This window comes from Lissotriton vulgaris, chromosome 10 (assembly GCF_964263255.1).
Source record: "Lissotriton vulgaris chromosome 10, aLisVul1.2, whole genome shotgun sequence".
Taxonomy (NCBI): Eukaryota; Metazoa; Chordata; class Amphibia; order Caudata; family Salamandridae; genus Lissotriton; species Lissotriton vulgaris.
The window spans coordinates 831440382-831464918 of NC_141698.1; positions in this window are offsets into that span (position 1 = coordinate 831440382).

Here is a 24537-nt window from a genome sequence, read left to right on the forward strand (position 1 = left end):
TGATGGCCCTTCTTCAAGGATTCCATTCAGGTTCATTTAAATTGCTTATTTCACGAGTTGAATGATACATTACAATACCAAAATCTCTAAGTTAGCACTCTTGTTGGTTCAAAGTGTTCCTTTGTCTTTTCTATGTCATTGTTAAATGAAGCACGCAGCTTAGGAAAATGTTATTTTCACATTTGCATTACTCACTTCCACCCTCCCCTTTCCCGTGCCTCCCACCATCTAATTTTCTGGAGTGAAAGCAAGCTCTAATTATTGAAGTTTCATTCCGGGCCGCAATCTGATTAGATGCTGTAGCACCCCATAAAAGCATGTTGCAAAAATTAATAAAATGTGCAGGTATTACATATGAATATGTGTCCGCAGTTTATTACGCGTATCCCTTTTCGAGATAATTTTAAAATGTATGAAAGATGTCATAGGTAGTGTCGAACAGTATGTAGATGCAATTTTTTTGCAAATAACACGTTGTACTTCACAACTGTCACAAGCAGTTACAAGAATTTTGACCAATATAGACGGCTGCTTTATCTTCAAGCCCTTGCGTTTTAATGTACTTTCGATAAGTGCCTGGCGATTGCATATGCAGAAATTCAGTTACGAGAATTGCACCGCAATTGCCATTATATAGAACGGAAATGATTTCCAAAATTACATATTTCAGTATGATTTTAATGTGTCTGTATTGTAGCATATTAATGAGTCCATTCATGTGGTGTAATGGGCACTGCGGCTGTCTTTGAAAAAGCATTGCTCTGTGCTAGCCTTTATCACTTTATCAGACTCTGCCACTGCAGGAATTCCATCAAATATCATTTCTTGAAGGCAATACAGTCAGCAGGTGGGAAAAGGGGACCGGCTGATCTTAATACAATAATGCTAGGAGGCTGAATAATTTATATTCCCCTTTGTACCCTTTCGGGTAATTAGCCGTGCAACGGGGTTGGAAATGAATGAGAAATTGACAGAGGAGACAAATAAAGAGGTGCCTGGTAATGTTTAAACACCAGATAAACGAAAGAGCAGTACTTGTTTGCAACATTAACACATCACCATACTAAATTATGACAGTCTAATCGTATTATAAATTAAAATGGGTTTCCTTATACTTCTCAAGTTTATTTAAAATGTATTTTACTGAAATCAAATGATGAAAGCCTTTATTACGCATGAAGTGCATTTTAGCACAGAGCAATCACACACACACATGTACTCCAAATGCAAAGGATGTTAGTACAATCCACCCATGACACATTCATGCGTTCATATGTACTGTCAGGGTGAAGTCACCCAACATGACTCATCAATGTTTTTTTCATGTGCATACATCTTATGCATTGTTTTATAGCAATAACCACCCAATCAATAGGTCCCGAAAAAGAAATAGTTAAGAAAACTTCCATGCAGTTTAGCATAGTTATTAGCATCGTAAGCCGTAAACAATGTTTAATTTGCTCTGGAGTCCAGCGTGTAGAACATTCCTAAAAATGTGGGTGATCTGGAATAATACAAATAGTCGTATCTGAAGGAGTGTGATGTTTTTCAGTTCTATGAGTGATTGTAAAGATTCCCGTGAGCCCAAGTAGTCTCAGCATTTTTCATTTTTTAGACCTTCAGGTTTTGAGAAAGTGTTGAGGTCTGAAGCCTTCCACCATTCATTTAGAATATGCGGGGAGTTCTGCCATCCTTTCAACTCAGCAGAAGCCATGCAGACACCTTCCCAGAGAGATGCGGGTGCAGCGGTTAGATATGGCAAAAATGGCGAGCGAACAAAAAAATTCCCTATAGCGAAGGGTGTCCGTCAGGGCTGCATCCTTGCGCCATTTCTTTTTAATTTATACATCAACGAGATAGCAGACGTTTTAAATGATCTTAGAGTTGACTACCCTAAAATAAATGGTTCCCCAGTATCTTTATTATTGTATGCTGACGATGCTGTGATTATGGCCCGTACACAGCTAGGCCTTCAGAAAGCCATAACAGGTTTCTCATCTTTTATGTCCACAAGAGGCTTAAAAATAAATGAGGGGAAAACATTTACAATGTCATGCTCTCTGCGGAAAAACACACCAGACTGCAAAACCTTTGTAAACACCAGTAAGATAGCGATGACCAAAACCTTTTCCTATTTAGGAATTACATTTAATAATAAGGGAACATGGTCACCAGCAATAACCTCGAGGAATTTAGCCTTTGCCCGTACAATAGGCGCTCTTAAACATTTTGCTAAGAGACTGGGCAAGAAACCTGTGAATATATTATTGAAGATATATGCTGCTAAATGCGTGTCTACCGCCGTATACGGGGCGGGTATATGGGGCTTAGCAGATAGCACACAGATCCAAACAGTGGAAAATGCTTTCTTTAGATATTTACTCTCAGTCCCTCGCTCCACGTCTACTACTGTGTGCCACAACGAACTGGACAGAGTACATATCACAGATTTGATAAAAATAGCACCTGTAATGCTGTGGTTTAAGATTTGGACATGCGAGGATACAGGGTTCAACAGGGAAGTAATTAATGACTGTCTAAACTACTCTGCGTCTACCAAACAACCATGGCTAGCTTATGTGAAAAAGTTCTGTCTTTCTATTGGTAAATCAGACCTTTATTCAAACCCCACAACATGCTCACTAATATCAAAAAAATCTTTAAAAACGGCATGTTTAGATTTACTGGCGGAACGAAGATGGTATCTAGACGGGCACAAATCCACCATAGTAGCTCATCGTAATATCTTACATGGCCCGGGTATCCATGCTTATTTAGCACCAACCTATTCGTGCTACCATAGAATGCTCCTGACCCGAATGAGGACGGAGTCGTTCCATAGGCTTGTATCTTTCCCCATCACAAACATCTGGTCTGTAAACATGGAAAATTGCCCGTGCGATGACTCATCCAGACAGTCAAACTTACATTGTATACTCTTTTGTAAGTACTATGAGTGGGGGAGAAAAAGATACCTGTTACCATTGCTAAAGTTATGGGGTGTAAGAACTTGTAAAACTGCACTGTTCAGATTATACATGTTGCAAGATGAAGTTACCATAGTGACAGTGATAAAATTCCTGGCATTTATTGTAAAATGCAGGGGGTCTATGGGAAACGCATAGGACTCCTGGACAAACATAAAACTGAAAATTCGTATTATAATGTTCCTTATAAACACCGAATAATACGTATACAGCAGTAGACTGTATGAACTCCAGGAGTCTTGTAAATGAATTTTAGAATTTTTATACATTCATATTCCAATGAATTTGTTCTATTTTATCCTTTTTATTCTGATGATATTTTATATTGTAAGAAATTTTGCATATGAGAAAAGTTGTTTAGTCTGTTTTTTGTCTCGTATTTGTATGTCATGCTTTTATGGTTTTTTGTCAAAATACCGAATAAAGCTATTTTTGAATTTGAATTATTACGCATGAAGTGCATTTTAGCACAGAGCAATCACACACACACATGTACTCCAAATGCAAAGGATGTTAGTACAATCCACCCATGACACATTCATGCGTTCATATGTACTGTCAGGGTGAAGTCACCCAACATGACTCATCAATGTTTTTTTCATGTGCATACATCTTATGCATTGTTTTATAGCAATAACCACCCAATCAATAGGTCCCGAAAAAGAAATAGTTAAGAAAACTTCCATGCAGTTTAGCATAGTTATTAGCATCGTAAGCCGTAAACAATGTTTAATTTGCTCTGGAGTCCAGCGTGTAGAACATTCCTAAAAATGTGGGTGATCTGGAATAATACAAATAGTCGTATCTGAAGGAGTGTGATGTTTTTCAGTTCTATGAGTGATTGTAAAGATTCCCGTGAGCCCAAGTAGTCTCAGCATTTTTCATTTTTTAGACCTTCAGGTTTTGAGAAAGTGTTGAGGTCTGAAGCCTTCCACCATTCATTTAGAATATGCGGGGAGTTCTGCCATCCTTTCAACTCAGCAGAAGCCATGCAGACACCTTCCCAGAGAAAGACCGTCCGCTAAACTTAGAGATTCCCACCAGGTGTGTGAAAGCAATCCAGCCAATGTGGCCCAAGCACTTTCAGCAAACATATAAAGCCATCAAGCTGATATGCTATGGTGTTCAAACGCTGAAATGCTACGGTATCCAATCAGCGTTACTTTTTGTTTTGCAGATGCAAACACCGAAAATGTGGAGGAGGGAGATATTTCTGAAGTACAAAAAATTAAATGTCCAGATACAAAGGGACTTTTCTTTAATCATTTGGGAGGCATAGTTTTGTTTCATGTACACAACCTATGTCCTGATCATGGTGGTTGTGGACAGAGTAAAAAAGTGTTGCAATTGTCACCCTGAATCAGAAGGCCGACCCTAAATTTGTCAGGTCTTCCAACACTCTAAAGGCCGCAGCCCTCGAGCAGAGGTGCTACCAGTGATGACTCTCCAATTCTGATAATTAAAAGTTTGGCACAGCAGGAGAACCTTCAACCTTACTGCTACCACTGTTGATAAATATCCAAAAGTGGGGTATGTTATCAACCAATGCCCACTACCAGTGTCCTTAACATATCTATCTATCTATCTTCCTATCTATCTATCTATCTATCTATCTATCTATCTATCTATCTATCTATCTATCTATCTATCTATCTATCTATCTATCTATCTATCTATCTATCTATCTACCTATCTATCTATTACAGAGTCAGCGATAGTGACTCTGTAGTTATTGTTAAGTTTCCACTGAAAAGTCAATTTTTGTGTTGTGTATTATTTTAGCACCTTTTTACAAATTTGGAAGAAACTATTCAATCAAATAGCAAAAGTGGATTATTTTCAGTAGGTCAGCTATTAGCAGATCTGATCAGGGGGAGAACAATTAAAGGGAGGGTAAAAAATGAACAATTAACTTCCATAAGATTTGCTCTCTGGCACAGCTAAATCGACTGAATGGAAAGGGGCGACCACTCGGTCCCCCCGAACGTATGGTAGGGGGCCCGGATCCCCCCGGGAAACCATTTTGGGCGGGGGGCGTGTCACGGCTGGTATGCCCGAAGCGGCGTAGCCGGGGCGTGACTTTTCCCGCCCAAGAAGGGTTGTCCTAGACACCTACACCGTTGGCCACGCCCCATAGGCGTACCGGAGGAGGGTACACGCCCTCCCGAAGAGGAATAAAAGGAGCAGCAATCCGAAGAAGCATCCTCTTGTTCCTGTGCTTGGAAGCTGCACCCTCTCGTTGCACGTGAGCCCTCGACGGAACAAGGAGCAATTTTTGGGAACTTGTAATTTTTGTGTTTCTCTTCCAGTGACTTCGAACCTTCGGATCCAGGACCGTGTTGAGCAGCAAGGATCGAACATCCGACAACAATGCCTGGCAGGAAGGCTGGAAAGAAGTCAGGGACTGACCAGATGCTTCGCATGCTGATGAAAGATATGGCAAGTATGAAGAAGCAGATGGCAGCGATGAACAATACGGGCAGACCGAAGAAGGTCATAGGACCGGCGTTGCCCGGAGTCGTCCCCGCGGGGAGAGGTAAAAGGGTCAGGAATAGGGCAGCAGGGGGGGAGGTCCCGATTCCCGAGTTACCCCCGGCAAGCCCGGTCATTCCAGTTGAGGCCCCGGTACCGATCCCGGATGCGGGCCAACCGATTCCGGTTGAGGTTACGCCCGCCAGTGGGGAGGATATGCCTCCGGAGTTAGCCGCCCAGTTAGCCGCATGGCTCGGCAGGAACACAGGGGGTGCTACGGCACCGGGAGACACGGCCGAAGAGGCCAAACTACTAATGCAGCAGTTGCGAGATGCCGCGAAGGCGAATCTCCCTCTTGTCCCCCCACAGGTGACCTCGGAAGGACCAGCAGCCGGCGTCGAAAAAACTGCGGGACCAGCAATGGAGCCGGGTAAGCAGGCATTGCCAATGGCAAGGGAGGGGTCTTTGCCCTCGGAAGGGAAAAGGTGGTCCAACATATACCGCTGGCCACGAAAGAGATGATTTGGGCTGATAAATATGTGAATATGTTTTCTCTCCTGACCGACCATCGCGAGATGGAGTATGTTAAGACTCAGAAGGATTTGTGGCATCCGAGTGTGTGGCGAGCAAAAATGGCGGGATTCAGGGTTGACGAGACGATCTCAAATTGGGCCAAGGCCTTTGCAATGTTTACGGCAATTATTGGGGAACGTCAGCCCGAGGTTTTGACCGAATTGGCCTGCTATCAGGCACATATAATGGATTTTTATGAAACTTATGAGGGCGATGAATGGATGGGTTATGATATGAAGTTTCGCAAAGCCAAGGAGTACGATTCATCTCTGACGTGGGATTGTCTCGACTCGATCTCTTGGCAGAAGCAGCTCCTGCCGGGCGCGACGAAGTCGTCCTCGCTTGGCGGGAATGGGTCGGGGCCTTCCCGCCACCAGCCGGCGGCGCCCTTTCGAGCGGGCCCCGCTGGTGACCACCAACCGAAGAGTGGTGGGAACGGGGGTAGAAAAGGGGTCTGTTGGAATTTTAACAGGGGCAAGTGCACTAGGCCACAAGGGACGTGTAAGTTCAGACATGAATGTGCAAGTTGCGGAAATTCTTCACACCCCGAGAGTTCGTGCAGAGCCAAGAATGGTGATACAGGGGGTAGAGGAGGGGCCAAACAGGTCTGATGTGGACCAAGGAGTTCCGCTACCAACCCCCGTAGATATCATGGCAATGATCCCCTGGCTAAATGAATACCCTGATCATGTCTCCGCTGGGGTGTTGAGGAACGGCTTCTCGTACGGTTTCCGCATCCCGGCGGGGGATTTTCGGGGGGAATCATTGTGTAGAAACCAACTTTCGGCACAGCATAATCCAGCGGTGGTAGAAAGAAAGATTGCAAAAGAGGTTGCCCTTGGCCGAGTCGCTGGACCATATAGGCACCCGCCAGTCACTAATTTCATCTGTTCCCTGTTGGGAGTAGTCCCCAAGAGGGACCCGGGGGAGTTTAGGTTGATCCACAACTTGTCAGCTCCTAGGGGTCTTTCGGTGAACGATGCGATTGACCCGGGAGTTTGTTCGGTGCGGTGCGCATCCTTCGATGATGCCGTCGCCATGTTGAATCGCCTGGGGCCCGGAGCGCTGATGGCAAAGTCGGATATCGAGTCAGCGTTCCGGTTGCTCCCAGTACACCCACGGGATCAGCATCTGTTAGGTTTTGTGTTCCAAGGATGCTACTACATGGATAGATGTATGCCAATGGATTGCTCCATCTCTTGTGCTTAGTTTGAGAAATTCAGTTGTTTTCTGCAATGGGCGTTCACCAGGGCCACTGGCCATAGCCAGGTTATGCATTACCTTGATGATTTTTTTGCTCTTGGGGGCAGCCGGCGACACGCAATGTGCGCAGGCGTTGCGGGAATTTTGCACTCTCATGGAGCGGTTTGGGGTGCCATTGGCACCAGGTAAGACGGTTGGGCCATCTACTTCACTCGAGTTTCTGGGCATTGAGCTCGATTCTGTGGAGGGATGTTTCCGTTTGCCAGTGGGGAAAGTAGCGAAGTTCAGGGCTTCCCTGGAATTGTGCATTAGCAAAGAGAAAGTCACGCTCCATCAGTTACAACAAGCAGTGGGTCAGCTTAACTTTGCCCTCAGAGTGATACCAATGGCCCTCCCCTTTTCCCGCTCTATTGCACAAGCCATGGTTGGTCTCAAGGAAGGACACCATCGCACGAGACTGTCTGCAGAGGTTCGCCAGGACATGCGCATATGGTTGGCATTTCTGGCGGATTTCAACGGTCGAGTGGTGTGGAACAAACCACCAGCGTCCTCGGATGAGCTGGGTTTGTGGACCGACTCGGCGGGGAGCGTGGGATTTGGCGCCATCTTTGGTAATCGATGGTCGGCGCAAACATGGCCGACGTGGTGGCACACCAGCGGTCTCACAGGTAACATTGGGTTTCTTGAGTTGTTCCCCATTTTGGTGGCTCTGATGGCATGGCCGGATGAGTTCAGAGATCGCTCTGTGGTGTTTTGGTCCGACAATATGACTGTTGTTGAATGTATAAATAGTCAGGCAGCACGCTGCAAGTGGATATTGAGATTACTGAAGGAAATTGTACTACTTTGCATGAGACTGAACGTACAATTCAGGGCGAAGCATGTGCCAGGGGTACTGAACGAGGCGGCTGATGCACTCTCTCGTTCACACATGCAGGCTTTCAGGGGTTATCTACCTTCCGCGGACCTAGCGGCGGCCCCATTTCCCGAAGCACTCTGGCTACTCGGTGCCCCGGATTACAAGACCTCGTGGCAGCAAGCCTAGCCCCCAGGACAAGGAAAGCATACAAAGGAGCGTTTTGTTCCTATTGTGCATTTTTGGGTCCGGCAGGGGGGGTCTGTTGAGGTCAGGAAGAGTATGTCCTGAAGTTTCTTGTAGCACTACACAGTGCAGGCCGATCAGCGGCAACGGCCAATAGGCACCGGGCCGCCATTTCATTCATTACGCAGGCGCATGGCATTAAGGACCCCACATCGTCCTTTTTGGTAAAGAAAGCCCTTCGTGGTTGGCAACGCCTTGAGGGTCGTAGAGTAGACGAAAGGCACCCGATTGGGTTAGAAAGGTTGTCCCTGCTGATGTCGATACTCCCCACAACATGTTCCTCCCAGTTCGAGGCAGTGCTGTTCCGGGCCGCTTTCGCATTAGCGTTCCATGGGGCTATGCGGGTGAGAGAGCTGGTAGCAAGAAATAAGAAAGATGTAGAGGGAGGTCTGTGTCGGGATCACATTCTGATCAAGGGTGATTCAATGATGGTCACAATAGCCAGGTCCAAGACCGACCAGGGTGCTATGGGAGACAGTATTATCGTCCAGCGCATGCGAGGGTCCCCCATGTGCCCGGTGAAGTGCGTTGAGGAATATTTGGCGCGAAGGGCGGATGCATGGGGGGGAAGCTTGCTGAGACACATCGACGCCACCCCATTGACAAGGTTTCAGTTTCAGCGGGTGCTAACGATGGCAATCGCAGCGGCGGGCTTGGACCCGGGCGATTTCGGGACCCATTCCTTTAGGATAGGGGCTGCTACAGAGGCTACAGCCAGGGGTCAGAGTGTTGAGACGGTGAAACAACTGGGACGATGGTCCTCGAACTGTTATAAAAGGTATGTGCGGTTGCACATGTTGTGAAGCCATTGTCATGCACTCACGCTTCTTGTCTTCTGTTTGGTTTACAGTTTCGCGAGCATGCTATGCGGGGCGGATTGTGCAGTCGACCCGGCACCTGGGGACCAGCGGTCAGAGATCACCGGCTGAGGAAAGAGTGGCGTGGGTCGTGGGCCACTCATACGTGAGGCGGGCCGGGGACGTATTCAAAGCAGGTGACGTGATTCACGCAGCTGGGGAATACGGGTACAGGATGACCTTCCACGGAAGGGGCGGGCTCTGTATTGACCAGTTTCAATGTTTTGTTGAGGAACTGTTAGGGCGGACAAGGTCACCGCCGTCTGTAATCATAGTACACCTGGGAGGCAATGACTTGGTGACACTCGGTCGGCGAGTACTACTCGAGCGAGTTTTATCTACTGTTAGCTGGCTGGCGAGAAGGATCCCGGGGTGCACGATAGCATGGTCCCACATGATTCCCAGGAAGGTGTGGCGGGGGGCCTCTCTGTGTCAGCACTGAACAATTCAGTAAAGAAGGTCAATAACAAACTTGGTAGGTTATTTCGCTCGGCGCAGTTGCACTGTATTCCGCATGGATGTATTCGGGGGGATCACATGTATCTCGGGGATGGGGTCCATTTGTCCCGGGAGGGGAATGTCTTACTCATAGGAGACTTCATAGCATGGTTAAGGGGTTTGTAAAAGCATGACCTTTAGTAGGAGTTTGTGGGGGGGCCGGATAGCCGGTCAACTATCCGGCCTGTGGCGGTAAGGTCATGATCGGTGAGCAGTAATTTCAAGGTCCCTAGAGGGGGGGCGCCACCCATTATGGATGGGAGCGCCCGGGGGGAGGCGGCCATTGGCCCCTCACACGGGGAGGCGGCACCCACTAAGTATGGGGTCGCCTAAGGGAAGGCGGTCATAGGCCCCTTCCAGGGGAGGAGGCGGCTAGATGCCCCTCCTACGAATTTCCCGGGGCCCGGATATCCGCGACGGCGGATGTGATAAACAGTGTGGGGTGGGAGGGGGGTCCACGCTACCTTCTAGACACCTCACACGAGTCCTCGGACAACCATTAAGATGGCGTCGAGTTAAATAGGGGGCCCCCGCAAAGACAAGGGAAATTGGAGTTGGCACAGAGGTACAGTCCTCTGTGCGCCCGCCCCTCACACCGTGAGGGGGGAGTTCTGGTAGTAGGGATCTGACACCGGTTGCGACCTTGCCGTTGGCCCGTAATGCTAGGATGTACAATTTTAATTTAGAAAGTATGCATTTGCAGGATGTTAGACTCGGCTAGGAAAACCTTTGTACTAGAGATTTGTTAAGGTTAGCCAATGAACGTGTCTTCATCGTAATGTAATAAATGAAAATTGTACATGATATGAAACTGTTATTTTAATGTTTTAATTTTGTTTCATATTTTAATAAATACGGCCGGGAGGGTAACTCCCTCCCGCCTTCCAAAAGTTCAAAACTGCGTCCGTCTTCCCATCCTTGGGGATTGTGTTGGGAGGGGGTGACAGGCATCCCGGCCATATGGAAAGGGGCGACCACTCGGTCCCCCCGAACGTATGGTAGGGGGCCCGGATCCCCCTGGGAAACCATTTTGGGCGGGGGGCGTGTCACGGCTGGTATGCCCGAAGCGGCGTAGCCGGGGCGCGCCTTTTCCCGCCCAAGAAGGGTTGTCCTAGACACCTACACCATTGGCCATGCCCCGTAGGCGTACCGGAGGAGGGTACACGCCCTCCCGAAGAGGAATAAAAGGAGCAGCAATCCGAAGAAGCATCCTCTTGTTCCTGTGCTTGGAAGCTGCACCCTCTCGTTGCACGTGAGCCCTCGACGGAACATGGAGCAATTTTTGACCCACCCACCAGCCCCTTATGGCAACGTTAGTACTGCAATAAAATGATTTGCTTTGATAATATCTTTTCTCTCCTGGTTTAGTGGTTAATAGAATGTCAATGTTGGTACTGCAATAAAGTGATTTGCTTCATAACATTTTCTTCCTTAGTGGAGCGGAGTATAACAGTCTAGTTGAAGGATGTGTTGGATGTATAAGTAATAGGATAAATATTGCAATGTGAAGTTGATTTTCTTTCTTAGTAGGTAAACAAACGTCGTATTTATTTTTTGGTCGGGCGGTAAGGTCATGATCGGTGAGCAGTAATTTCAAGGTCCCTAGAGGGGGATGCCACCCATTATGGATGGGAGCGCCCGGGGGGAGGCGGCCATTGGCCCCTCACACGGGGAGGCGGCACCCACTAAGTATGGGGTCGCCTAAGGGAAGGCGGTCATAGGCCCCTTCCAGGGGAGGAGGCGGCTAGATGCCCCTCCTACGAATTTCCCGGGGCCCGGATATCCGCGACGGCGGATGTGATAAACAGTGTGGGGTGGGAGGGGGGTCCACGCTACCTTCTAGACACCTCACACGCGTCCTCGGACGACCATTAAGATGGCGTTGAGTTAAATAGGGGGCCCCCGCAAAGACAAGGGAAATTGGAGTTGGCACAGAGGTACAGTCCTCTGTGCGCCCGCCCCTCACACCGTGAGGGGGGAGTTCTGGTAGTAGGGATCTGACTCGGCTAGGAAAACCTTTGTACTAGAGATTTGTTAAGGTTAGCCAATGAACGTGTCTTCATCGTAATGTAATAAATGAAAATAGTACATGATATGAAACTGTTATTTGAATGTTTTAATTTTGTTTCATATTTTAATAAATACGGCCGGGAGGGTAACTCCCTCCCGCCTTCCAAAAGTTCTAAACTGCGTCCGTCTTCCCATCCTTGGGGATTGTGTTGGGAGGGGGTGACAGGCATCCCGGCCATACAGAATTGCACCAAATTCAACAGGAAACTACAAATTGGCTCAGAGATCTGCCTTTGCTTGGTGTCGTGTATATTTTTTAAGTAATTAATATTGGATTTTGAAGCTTTAAATTATGGAGAAATCTTGAAAGCTAGCTTGCCGATCATATGCAGGTTCACAAATTTGTGGAGAATCTACAACTCCATTTACAAAAATGAGTTGAGAGCTTTTGCTTCCATCATCCATGGTGGATCAGCAATTCCATGTCCTTTGATTTATTGGCCAAAGAAAACGTTTTGTTACTGCTAGCCTCAAATCCTTCTACATAGTCGAATACTCTACCTTTGAATATCTAGGAGTCGATCTCAACTCCAAAGGGTCTAACTCTATCAAATTCCATGCCATCTATCCCCCTCCAGGTGATAAACTTCAATTCTTCGAGGATTTATCAGACCTAATTATTCAAAACTCCCACAATGACACCTCAAACATACTAGGAGATCTAAACCTGCACCAGAACGATGCCAAAAGATTCAACTGTACGAGCTGTTTCCAACCTCCTTGAAACGTAAGGTCTCACTCTATTCTGCAAAAACCAAACCCATAATAAAGCCCCTACCGTCAACGCAATCATTTCCAATACTTAATCCATATTCTTCCTTTACATCCTATATTCCGACTGGCCTGACCACCACCTAATTCTATTCAATCTCAATGTCAACCAGCCTATGTTTCCCAACCAAAATAATCATCTGAAGCACTGGACAAGGAATTTACACCTACTCGCTCAACCAGAGTTAGAATCCCTAATCAGTTACCAAATTGCACCTGCACCAAACCTTATTTCGCCGATGACCTCACCTCCCACCATGCCACAAAATTTCAGAAACTCTCAACACAGTCTCTCATCTAAAACTCTAGAAATCAACCAGTATACCTTCTAGTTCCTGGTTCAGTAATTACCTTAATAAGGAGAGACAACAACTAAGGCTGGCCAAAAGAAGCTGGAGACAACAACCCTCACAGACCCATCTCCCTCTCCTCCAAGCTGAATGTCTAAGATACAAAAAACATAACTACATAGAGAAATCATCCTTCTTCATAGCCCAACTTAACCTTTCCAGAAACAGATCTAAAGACATTTTCAACATCATCAAACAGCAAACCTCCTCTCTTACACAACATTCAACTAATGACTTTGCCAAGCATGGTGAAGAGTCCCCCAAATTCTTCTCAGAAAAATAACAGGCATTAAAAACTCTATGAGCTCCCCAGCCCTCTCCACCCCTCATTAAAGATGACCCATCTACCAAAGATGGCCTTCCCATTGACACACCTCCAACTATTGGTGATCCCCCTAATCACACCACTTCAGTGATCCAGAACTTCAACCACAATCACATACAACAACAACAAATTGCAACCTGGACCAAGTTTGAAAATATCTCAGAAGAAGAAGTCATCACAATATTTTAATGCATGAAGCCAACATTGAATCTCTCTGACCGTCTTCCCTCCTCTCTTTTAAAAAATCTCAGACATGTCATCTCCCCGAAATGGACTAAAATCATTAACTCCTCCTTTTTTTGCAGCTCCATGCCGGCCTCCCTTAAACACAGCCAAGTCACCCGCATCATCAAAGAACCAGACACCGACCCAACTGACCTCAATAACTATAGACCTATACCCAACCTCCCTCTGCTTGCCAAAAACATTGAAAACTATGTGCTCTCTCAACTTAACAACCTGAGGTTTTAACTTGTTCATTGTTTAGATCGGAACTTAAACGTACATAGTGACCAGGTTTCCATTAAATAAGTGGTAAATCTGCACCTTTGTAAGTACTCCTGGAATTAATGTAAATGTACAATTTTTGGGAATTCACAATCATTCACAGTAGTAGGCTTAGAAAGCTGTACCAGTTTCAGGTTTGCAAGCATTCTACTGGAAATCAAACACCCACAATGTGATGAGAAGAATGCCTCTAAATATTCAAACCATAAGCAATCACTCAGGGTAGCAATCAAACTCATTGTTTTCTGCCCACTGTGCCACTCTAGCCATTAGAAAGCGGAACTATTTCTTATGCATTGTATGTTTATGGAATAAATAATAGATAAGCAATGCACTGCAATGAAATAGTCCTGCACATTTTATATAACAAAGGCATAGCACACTTTTGTTGTTGGCTTATTATTATAACCTGACTTTGCTTTTACTTCCATGGTATTGTTTATGTTTTATTTGCCATTGGGTTACTTACGGTTAGCAATGTATCATTAGATATACAGGGTCTGATTTAGATTTTGGCGGACGGGTTACTCCATCACAACGGTGACAGATATCCCACCCGCTGAAATAGAACACCCATAATATGCTATGGGATTTACATTACGGCAGAATGGATATATATTACTGTTTTGATGGATAACCCATCTGCCGAAATCTAAATCAGGCCCATAATCTATTTGGTATTGTATCTTTTTTTCAAATCCTGCATTTGCATTTTTATTCCAGTATTATCCTCTTGTTATATCGGGATAGGCTTCTTGTTTAAATTTGATAGACTTACCTGGCACTGTCTAGAAGAACCTTTAGTAGCTGGTGCATTTTTTTACCTTTCTAGGAATGTGGTGACTATATTTTACAATTTTTAATGAAAGAAATAAACAAAACAAAATTAAATTAAATGGCTACAGATTAAAAATAATTGCTGTTAAATGACTTATTAGGAAACAAATACAAAATAAGATAGTTTAAGTCAAAAGCAATATAACTAAAGAACAAGGGTAATAACACATTCCAAAGATTTGAACTAGAATCAACACAAGAGAATGCCAATGAAATATGGTGAGGTATAGTAGTAAGTAAAATATGAATAGAATGTTCTACACTTAAACAAGTTATACGAAGCAAGTATTTTTATATGGTGGATAAAAAGAAAAAGAAAGCAAGGGTCAGCAAGGATAACAGAAGAAAAACAGCAATTCATTTTCCTGGTCCATCAGGAGTCCCACAGGATCGCGGCAAACCCCCAATTTGTTTTATTTTGGGTCCGGGGTGTAGGGCCCTCTAGGACCCCTCTCCCCCAACAAGGGCTAGTTGGGCAGGGCACCCGTACCTAGCCCTCTATATCCTTTTTTAACAACAATTTTAGGACAGGGCATCAAGTCACTGAGTCCTGTAATAGCTGCCACAACATTTCTGTTAATTTTGCATCCAGCCAATCAGAGCACTCACTGCGAAATCACGCACCCTCAGCCATTTAAAAGGCTTGAATTTTTTAATTTCAGCATAACTGTCAATATATCTATACATTTTGAACCTTAATTTCTCCAAAACGTTTGATAGGATTTACATCAAAAACACATAAAGCACGCTATCTGGGTAAAGATAAAGCTTTTCCGCCAAATTTCATGTAATTGCATTGAGCCATTTTTGCTGTAGTGTTGTCGAAAATTACCTATGGAAAATGCATGAGGAAATTGGATTTTGCGACTCCCATACCTTTTTTCTATGCCCTTGCTTGACAGATCACCCCAAACCAGGAAGAAGCTGAGGTGGACTAACTCTAAAAAAAAAAATGTTTTATTAAGATTCATCAAAAGGCACCATAGTTATTAGTGGAAAACCCCTCTTACTATGGAAAGTCAGACCTAAATATAACTACACAGTTGCTACTGCCATTGTGTAATACCCATAGTTTTCAAATACTATCTAGGGATCTACTTGAACTCCATTCCGCTTTTCAGTATTTTTCCTCATTATTTCTTCCCCTCTTTCTCCTCCATTCTACTTCTCCCCTTAATTTATTTTTAGAGGACACATTCCAAATCACACCCTTCACCTATTGTTTTTTATTTATTCAATTTCCTTCTTCCTCATGCTTGTTCTCTTTACTCCATTTTGTAGGGACCCTTCCATACTGGCATTCTTCCTCTTAACCCATTCCCTATGTAACCTCTTTTTACCTTCAACTACTTGCACATTTTTATCCTTACATTTTATAACTATGTTTCCTTTTAGACCTGGCATCATTGGCATGGGTCTCCCTTCCCCTGTGACTCTGCCTGTCTTGTGTGTTCGCTGGGTGTAGATGTTCTGGGCGCCATGCCACTGTTATTCAGTGCCACAGCGCAAATGCTACCTGTATACAAATGACTGTGTGAATAAGGATAACTCAAATGCTTACCTCTGTATAGCCTGTTTGGTAAGGATTACTATGTATCACCCTATCCGGCCCTAGGAACTCAATAGGAACGTAGAGTTTGATATGTTTATGCTCAGGCCAGGGAGGGCTACCTTTTAGTAAGGACCGTTGAACAGGAGAACAATATACTGCACGTTTCCGGATTTTGAGGAATACTGTGCACGCAGTTATTACATATCTTTGAGCCGCGATGCCATACAAGTAGTCTGATTGTTAATCGTCGTGTTGGCAATGCACTATGATGACCGGGTGATTAGGCCATAGATACTTGCCGTATTTTGTGCTTCCCACTGTTTTTGCTATATCGAACTGCTATGCCCTGCCAACTGGGAGTTGTTTGGTCATAACTACAGGTCATAACTACAGATACTGACCATATGGAGCTAAATGTTATCGTCGCCACAAGGACACCATTCTCAATCCTGGAGTGACTTGGGTCTTCCTATCTTGGAGTGGCTCTGGTTTGAGTTCACCTACTCCATGATTGCTGAACTCAACAGACAGGCTTAACAGATCACTATTGTACCTCCTTCTATATCTGGGCTGTGGATTGGGTATTTCATTCTAGCCATAACAGGACCATTTGTGACTACTATATATCTCTTAAGAACGGCAACTGGTGTTCTTACTGATAACGAGCTCCTGCGAACTTGGAAGATATACTTAGTGATTGGTACATTACCACATGATACTTGTGTCGCCCTGAGGAAACTCCCTACTTGGTAGCGAAACGCGTTGGCTGGTGATTTAAAATGAATGTTTTTAAGAGAGATATTTTCAAAAAAGAAGTGACTTTTCTACCTAATTAGGCCTGTTGGACTTTGTGAGCTGGTCACCCCCACTTGTTAAAAATTGTCTTTTGATCTGGAGCACAGTGACGCCACTCAACGGCTGGCATAGGGGTTGGTTGCACAGCATCTCCACATATAGAAACTGGCACGAGGTGCAGCGTTGGAGGTCCACTGTTGCTGTTTTTCTGTTTTTTCTTTTAGTAAGGACCGTTTAGGTAACCTATGTTGTGAAATGCCTTTCGTGAAAATGTGGTAGTTTCTTGTCTAAAGCTTTACTGTGGGCTGTTGCCAGTATGCGTAATGGCCGTCCGGTTTTGGAGCAGCAGGGCCAGCTGGGTCAGACCTGGCTGGAGAGAGAGATCGGTATTCCAAGTGTGGGGAGGGGTGACTCTTTGATCCGAGCAGGGGCGAGTCTGGCAAGGTCAATGAATGCTCCTCCTCTCACTCGGTGTCTGATAGCAGACCCCTCATTCTGAAAGGGCAGGATGACGCCTCATAAACCAAGTGCTCCCCGACCCCACCGAACTGGTTCTGACTGGAGTCAGTGATTTGCAACCTTAGAGAACAAAGTCTATTTAGGTATAAAATGCTGCGCTGGAACTTTGGCCAAGCGTGTTCCTTCTGGATGACAAGACGAAACTCTGTCCGAGTGAACAGAGGGAAGGACTTTGCAACTTTCACCCAGCTTGCTGAAGAAACTACCCGAGGGCCTAAATTGAGAGAGCCTCCTGCGGAAGTCTCAAGGACATTAGACTTTACCCAGTCAGCCGTCGGAATTCCTGTGCGAGGAGTTCTGCTTGCAGGTGAGGACCCCGTCGAGTAATCCGGAGCCTCTAGTTCTACTGCAAGAACCACGGACAGGGCATCTTCTGATCTTTTGCTAAGAGAGAGCTGTCGCCGCTGAGAGCCCGCCTAAATCTGTACCTTCCAACCTTCTGCAGGATCCGCGTGGGCCGCTACAGCTGAGGGAGAGCTGCCGCCGCTGAGAGCCACCAGAACCTGCACCATCGTGATTCGTTGTGTGGGCCGCCGCAGCCAAGAGAGAGCTGTAGCCGCTGAGTGCCCAGACCCTTTGCTACTGGGCACCATCGTGATTCGTCGTGTGGGCCACCCCAGCCAAGAGTGAGCTGTAGCCGCTGAGTGCCCACACTCTTTGCTACTGTGCACCATTGTTGTTTGTCCAGTGGGCTGCCTGAGCCTAGAGAGAGCTGTAGCCGCTGAGTCCCCACACCCTTTTCTACTGTGCACCATCGTGATTCGTACCATGGGCCGGTGCAGCCAAAATAGAACTGTAGCCGCTGAGTGCCCACCACCCTTTGTTACTGTGCATCATCGTGATTTGTCGTGTGGGCTGCCGCAGCCAAGAGAGCGCTGTAGCCGCTGAGCGCCTACACCCCTTGCTACTGTGCATCATCGGGATTTGTCATGTGGGCTGCCGCAGCTAAGAGAGAGCTGTAGCTGCTGAGCGCCAACACCCTTTTGCTACTTTGCCGCATCATAATTTGTCACACTGGCTGCCGCACTAAGAGAGAGCTGTGGCCGCTGAGCGCCCGCACCGTTGACAACTTTGCATCCCTTTGGAATTGTCCTGTGGGCTTCTGCAGCTAAGAGAGAGCTACTGACGCTGTGAGCCCAACACGGAGCTGCACAACAAGAGTCCTCGCCACCACCGACCCGGGCCGTGGCAGCCGCGTGATGCTGTCGCTGAGAGCCCACCTGTCCCCGAGTACCCTAATCATTGCGGGTGCACGCTGCGGAGCTCTGCAGCCCCGTCTTGTGGCCGCTGGGAGTCCGCCTGTCATCATCTCCGCTTCTTTGAGAAGCTGCGTGCTGTCTCCCCTTTCAACGACAGGTACTTGGTGTGCAACGGGCCGCGTAGGCCCCGTCCCTGAACTCAGTCAATGTTATGCTTTGGTGAATACGTTGTTATTTCTTTGAGTCCCTACGTGTTGATGTGAATTGTAGTTGTGAAAGGCTATGAGAGTTTTGAGTTAAACTGTTAGAATAAGACATTATTTTTCTATACCTACCTGAGCTGTGTCCTTTTTTGGTGTTATGTTATGTTATGGGTGGTCTTATAAAGCGCTCAGCTACTCGGGCAGAGTGTCTCCGCGCTATACATACCTGCAGAGGCTGGCCCGAAAAGCTGGAAAACTACTGTCCAAACAACCAGGTCTTAATCTCCTTCCTAAAGGAGAGCAGGTTGTCTAGTTTCCTGAGGGAAAGAGGCAGTTTGTTCCACAGTTGAGGCGCCAAAAGTATGTATGAGCATCCTCCAATGCGCGCTCGTTTGGTTGCAGGAACAATAGCCAGCGCTTGAGAAGCGGATCAACAAGGTCATTACTTCTTTATTGTACGTGGTCATAAACACTTCATACACTGCCTTTGAGAAAGGTCTAACTGCTCGTGCTACGTTACCACAGGGTTGAGCAGGGTTGTCAAAGGGGATGACTCACCTGCCCTGACTTAGGAAGAAGGGTCCCTATTTGGACAGTGGCGTGAGCCAGTGCCATATAGACCCACATTTCTAACTTTTCCTAATAAGGATTCATTATGGATCCACATTTTTCTTTTAAACGTGTTTCTTTAAGTAATGAATATGCTTTTTTTAAATGTTGCTAGGAGGTAAGAGGTTGCTCTATTATTTTTGACTAAATAGTATTTTTATTTTTATCCACTGACTGGATTTGTGATGATTTGTAGACCCTCAAGGGGATCTGAGGCTTTTTTACTGAAACCAGCATTCTTCCATAAGAAAAGAACATACGATAGAGCGTTCACTGGAGCTGCACCAAGGATTTGGAATTCGCTCCCACCGAATATTAGAAGAATCACCTATGCTCCACGATTCAAAAAGGAGACTAAGTCCTTTCTGATGGGTACTTTTCTCCCATAACGAACAACATGGATTACTAAGACTATTTGGAAATCTTCAATCAACCCGGCAATCCTCTACACTGAGCTCTTCAAGTAATCTATTGTGAGCAGGATTAAAACCCTGCTAATCGCAGAACAAAAACCGGTCACTTCACGAATCAATTTACTGTCATTGATTAAGCTCTAATGGCTATTTTCAGCTATGGTGGATACAGTTAGTCCCTTCGACTACCAATAGTGATGTTGTCAATGGACAGGTACCTTGATCAATCCACAGGTATATTTGATTAGGCTAGCAATACTATAAGCAGTGTGGATATCTAAGATTTCAGGAGTGGTCTTATTTTAAATGTAATTATGATATGACATGCGTTACTATAATCTAATGATTTCTAGTATTCTTCATGTTATGTGGTTTATGTATGAGTGAGCATATGCCAATGTTAGTGGAATACGTACACATGTTCTTGACATCAAAGAATTGGATATTTGCTGATTCCGAAGGTGGTTGAAATGTAAAGCGCTCTGACACTTACATTTTGGGTCTTTTTCACGCTATAGAAAACACATAATAAATAAATAAAAATAAATAAATAAATGTGGTTTCCCAAAAAAGGGATTCTGTTATTTAATTTTACTTTGAATGTTCATTCTACATTGGGACTCACCTAGTTTTTCCAAAAACAAAAACACAGTAGTTAGAGAATAGCTGGGTCTAAGCAGGCAACCCTCATAGTTCTCAGCGACTTACTCTCCTTTCTTTCCCACCTTAATGCATTGCTCAGAGCCACAGAGAGCTGATGTGGCTGCTCTTGGCTTGAAGACTTACCCCTCTACTATCCCTTTATGACTCAACTTGAAATACTGCTGATGGCCACTTTGTAACCACTATGTCTCAACCTAAACATTGCAAAGCATATTCCACATAGTGATAGGCCCGCACTTTCGCTAATATCTCCCTAGTCTCAAAGGTCTTTCACGAGAAACTATGGACTATAAACTCTAATTTTGATTTGTTAAGCACCAAATACCATGAGAGCAGAATGTTCTCCTGACTTACTGAAGTGGTTCCTGCATTACCTACTACTTCAAAGCCATGATGATGGTACCATTCACCAAAGGAATAGTGGGAGACTCTTACCATCAGAATTCCAAATGGCCCTTTCTGCATGGAGACGTTGAGATTATTTATATACAAACAGCACAATTTGAAGCAAATACACCACCTTACATCTGCCTTTGTAGAAGATAAAACTTTCTGTGAATTTTCTGTGAATTGATTAAGCATGTCATTCCTCATCATAGCTGTATTTGCCTTAAGTGGTGCTGACGGTAGACCCCCATTTCCACAAGCATCTGCCACGGTAATACCACCTGATTTTATAGAGACAAAGACTGTCTACAGATCAATATATGTTAAAGTGAATGATGCCTTTTTGTGCACAGTGTATTTATCTGTCATTAACTGCAAGATACAATCCTGCACTATGGTCTCAATCATCACTCTAAGGCCACCTCAATCTAGCCATTGGCTCCCTCTTTTTCATTCAATCAGTATAGAAGGATTGTGCCACTGATTTCAGAGTGAGTTGAACAGGTTTATGGGATGATAGTAGAAAGGATCTGTTCTTCACTGCAGTTCATAAATGGATTCTACTACGACTTGCAATCAGGTTTTGGGGCCTACAATCTCTCCAGAATGGCTCTGTATACCTGTCAATTTGCAGGAACCCAGAGATCGGAGTTGTATGTGGAAGTCTACTTGAAGAGTATCTGGTCCTGGTGCCTTATATAAGGTCCACACAGGCTGTGTGACCATCAATTCCTGGGGGGTATATGGGCATTGTGTAATCCGGCTCACCAATCTTAAGGTGCTCAACACATTGCCCTCTTCAACATTGCACAAGAGTTGCTCACATTAGTTATGAAGATAAAAATTAAAAACACTCCGGAGTGTTTCCCTCTTTTGGAACGTATGTGGGTAGCTACAAAGTGCTGTTCAGAGGATAAGAGCTTGAAGGAGATAAAATTCTGTGAAGAGAAATCTCCTCAGTTTCCCTCTGATCTGTAGGAGTATAAAAGTAGTTCTGTTGATGATGTGCCATTGTTTGGGTCTCTGGGTGGTCCTTGTTTGGTGTTGCCATCATGGATGCTTCCTTTTTTCTGGGCAAAAAGAATCTTATATCAGAAAACCTAGAACTTTGCCTTCCTGCCTACCAGGTTTTTGGCATTGTTTTTTACATTCAGTTTCAGATCACTCTCCTGGGATGGCATCATTCCTTCTTTCATTTTTTTAAAAATAATTTTTATTAGAACAGGAGAAAAATAGTAAAGCAAACATTTTACATATCGATTTACATAACATATCGCATGACCATGAAAGAAAAACAAAACATTTTTTAAGGAAGGATGTTCAACAATTCATACAAAGCATTTCATATTACTTTTGCAAAAAGCAACGAATAAAAAATCAGATTCCCACAAAAAAATTCTACCTAAGCTACTTAATTCAATAAACTACATTAAAAAATAATGTGCAAAGTGCAAATATAGAAAGTACCATGTGCCTATGTTTTTAGTTTTATATTTATTAATATTCTTTTTATTAGAAAATACTCTGATTTCTTTAAAGTGCTATGTGCATATATAGCTTATATATTAACTAATTTATAATCAGCAAGCTTCGGCAGTGAATCCATAAGGAAAGAAAGAGCTCCATATACCATTAAATCTTACTACCGCTCCAATAGGTTTGGCATAGGCCTCTTCAAATTTATACGTCCTAATCATTTTATTAAACCAATGATCAATGCTAGATTGTGAGCTTGTTCTCCAGTTTTACAGAGCAAGTGATATAGCTACTGCAATGGCCATTAATATAAAATATTGAAAATGTTTTGTGACGCATTTCACTGCTGCTGAAAAACCAAATAACACCAAAATGGTTGATGGACAGATTTCCAAAGATAAAATTGTAGATATTTCCTCAAAAACCCTCTTCCAGAAATATTGTAAATCATTGCATTAAAAAAAATATGTAACCATCCCTCCTCCCCCTCTCTGTTACACCGAAAACATTTATTTGGGCAAGTTGAAAACATTTTAGACAGTTTCAAAGGAGTAAAATATAATAACCATTTAGATAAAAAATTCATTATTTTAAAGTTGGCACCTCTAAGAGCTTTATTCGCTAATTCATTAAGCTGAGTCCATTCTTTAGTATTAAACCTACAGCCTGTCTCTGAATGGATTTTTTGAAGTTCTTTTATCAGGACCTCTTCTCAATTGGCTTTTTGATTTAGGGCCATATGTATCAAGGTTAGAATTTGCGATTCTGAATTAGCGATTTTTACCAAATCGCAGATTCAGAATCGCAAATCGGTATGTATGAAAGATATCGTGAATAAATAGCGATTCGGTAAAAATCGCTTTTTATCTGCGAGAACCCAAAAAGCGATTTCTTGAACTCCAAAAAATCGCAAAATTGCGATTCCTTAACAGATAAAATAGCAATTTGGAGAATTTCGCAAATCAGCCAATCGGAAACTCTGGTGCAGCTTGATGACATCACTACCAGGAAGTGACTGACTACCCATGCTGCACCAGAGTTGATGAGTGAGAGTCACAGTGAGGGAGAGTGGGAGAGTGAACAATCCAACTGAAACACCATGGCTGAAAGTGGAAACATGGCAATGCCTGAAACACAGCAGCAGCAGCAGGAGGAGGGAGAAAGTTCTAGAAAAAGAAAACTAAAATTCTCAGAGGCTGAACTGGAGACATTGATACAAGAGATGGTGCCAAATCATGATTTGCTGTTTGGAAAAAATTCCCTGAAGGTGCCAGAGACCCGTAAAAGACGCATTTGGGCTGCCATACAGGCAAAAGTGAGCGCGCTGGGAGTGACACACCGGAGTGTGGATGTACTCCGAAAGCGCTGGTACGACATGCGCCAGCGCTCCAAAGAGAAGTTGGCTGCCAGGCTGGAGCAGTCACGGCACACCGGTGGAAGGACCTCAACTGTGCCGGACTCCACACCTCTGGAGGAACTTGTGGAGGGTACCCTGCTACCAGAAAGCTTGACGGGCGTGGCTGACCTAGACAGCTCAGATCAACCAGCATCTAGACCAGGTAAGAAGCATGCCATCACATCCCTAACACCCCCCAGACAACCCCCAACAGCGACCTAGGGCTAGGGTAAAAAAAATTCATGCGAGAGCAGGTACACAGGCAGACACAGCAATGCATCTTGGGAGATGTAGTCACATGAAAATCAAAGTTGTGTTTATCAGCCACGCTAGTCAAATATTGCATGTGCAGGTCAGGAAAGGGAAATAAAAAAGTAATATAATCCCAAACTGTGAAATATTTTATCTTCACATTGCAAATGAGTAAAGTTAATAAATGTGTGCTGTTCTGTCCACAGCACCATTTACTACACAGCCTACAGGCAGTGGAACAGTGACCGAACATCCAGACTCTGGAGATGCAGGGCAGGAGCAAGAAACAGATGGGGAGGACAGCCCTATCAATCCTCAAAAAAAACAGAGGAGAAACATAATGAGACCACTACCACCAATGGAGGACGAGGCAGAGGACAGCAATGGTAATTTGCACTCTGAAGACACACGGCCACAGCAAGAGTCCCGTCCACAAGACAGCCAAGTCCCACTAGGCCCAGCGAGGCGCAGACATCGCACGTCCAGCAGTTTTGGAGATCAGGGTGATGAATCTGTGTTTG